Raw genomic sequence first — 2,500 nt, 5'->3', positions numbered from 1 at the left:
TGTGTTCGCCATTGAGAGGTGTATACAATACGCATGTACAATTCATAATTCATTGTACTTAAAACATATATGAATATGAAAAGATACTATGATACGTGATACTATGTTCACATGCTTAATATTTTTAATGCGTTTCATTTGAGAAAGTCCTACAGCTCAGTTTAACTTGTTTTAGGAGGCTTAAAGTCCTTCCCAAGAGAGATCTTTCTTTCGGGTGACCAGGTGGAATAGCGTAACTTTTTGAATTTATATATTAATCTTGCTTCATTAAAGTTATGTAGGATATTGGATAGAAAAAAAAACACGAAAGAAAGTAATAGCAAGTGGACACTTTTCATTAATCAAAACTATGGAATAAAAACTGCATGATCGAGACAGGAAGGAAATGACGAAGTAAAGGGATAAACAGTCTAAAAAGTTAACATTATAAAGTACAACCATTGATTCCGGTTCATGTAATGTTGCAAATTATCCGTCAATATGCGACTCTAGTTACATATACTACTAACTTAGATATAACTTGAAACTCTAAAGATACAGAAAGGATTTTGGAAGCAAGATGTAAAGGAATCTGCACTGTAAGGGTGTAGTACCATTTATTCTTCTTGCCAGACACAGCTATTTGAAACTTCCTGTCTTGCGTTACGTTGGCTTCCTTGCTCCGGACTCCAGCTTTCATTTCTTTTAGTACTGACTTGCTTGAGTAATATGTGTTAGCAGAAGCCTAGGACATCTAAATATAAAGAAAATATATGTTATAATCTTGGCATACGAAAATGTACAGTTCATCTTCTTGCACTGCCTTAAATATTTTTGGTCATGGTAACCGTGTTGTTATGTGGATGATGTAGATAATTCGATTTCCACGCAATGATAGGCTCTATTGATATTTAAGTTTTGTCTATATAATTACCGTATGTAAATACATCTATACCTGTCTCGAAATAAGTACATTCATCTTTGTGTATACAAAAAGTGGTAATCTGTGTATACATACTTATGCAATCATGCATAAGTATGTGTGTATGTCTGCATACATACAGACATACACACATAAAGATATATAAATATATTTATATACATACATACATATATATATATATTGAGAGACAGATAGATAGATTGGCAGATGGATATATGCATATCTACATACATAGATATATAGACATGGATATACAGATACATATATAGATGTTGAGATGTAGACAGCTTGATAGATATACAAACAGACAGATAAATAAGTAGAAAATTAAAATGACAGACAGACAGACAGACAGATAAGTAGACAGATAGACAGACAGACAGCCAGACAGACAGACAAACAAACAGGTTGATAGATAGACAGATATAGAGAGAGACAGACAGATATATGAATAGGTGAGAAGGTAAGTAGACAGATAGAGAGATAGATAGGTAGGTTGCTATACCGAAAGATAGACTTTGTAAGTCCAGATGTTCTTTAGTCTTGCCACTTTACCTGGCCAGTGTCAATTTATCTATTTATTGATTATTTTATTATAATTATAATCATTTTCATGTCGCGAACTCGCCTGCCTTTGTAACTGCTTATTAAGCTTCCCGTCCCTCTAGCGGATGTTCGAGAGTTCGTTGCATGATTCATCGGCGTCTGGAATGTACACTGTCCACTTCCAATTTATTTTTCTGGTGCTTGCGAAGACGTCACGAGGTCTAGTCTGCCCTTGCATTCAGTCAGGGGGCTTCCCGGCCCTTAAATGGATGTTAATTTATATGCATCCATGAGCTCAATGCATTGTTCATCGACTGCAACTCCATTTCTTTGACAGGGTCCAGGTCTCAGGACAGCGTGTGGTGGTTGTTATAGTGACTGGATGATTTTATCAGTCAGGATCATGGGGGTGAAGGTGGAGCTTGCTCGTGTGATTCTTGATCTCTTCTTCATTGGATGCTGTCGAGTAGATGTTGTGGTCAACCTCCTTCTCAACTCTGGCCTCCGTTTTTCGTTAGCTATCACTAGGGTTTTCACGAAGAAGCCGCCTCTTTTGCTCGCTTTTAGCCACAAACAGGGTGTTGCGACCTTAAAAAATTATAGTAAATCTCGAGTGAGTCAGGTACTTCCCGTCGACATCGATTCCTGGCGTTTCTCAGTCAGGTTGCGGCAGGCTGATTCCAGGCCTTTTATGGAGTGTGGTGAAAGGGGGCGACCCAGGTAGACGCCTTTCTCTAGGTGGAAGGGCGCTGTGTACACGTAGGAAGAATATGGTTGACGTTTGGATGAGGGAAGTTTTTCTTTTCGAATCGTATGGAGAACATTCAATCGTTGCATATATGCTGGCGGATACTTGTGTTGGGTCATGACCCCGTTGCCCAAGGGCGCGAACAGGGCATGCTGCATTCTGCTCTTTTCTCAACCATTTGACTATTTAGAGATGATCGATATTTGGGGAGTTTCCCCTGAGGCCTGCTTGCTCTCGGGCCTGGGCTTCGCCTTGGATTTTGCCGACCCTTACGTCGGCGACTC

Source organism: Penaeus chinensis, chromosome 17 (assembly GCF_019202785.1).
Source record: "Penaeus chinensis breed Huanghai No. 1 chromosome 17, ASM1920278v2, whole genome shotgun sequence".
Classification (NCBI taxonomy): Eukaryota; Metazoa; Arthropoda; class Malacostraca; order Decapoda; family Penaeidae; genus Penaeus; species Penaeus chinensis.
This window is presented reverse-complemented; position numbering follows the sequence as displayed.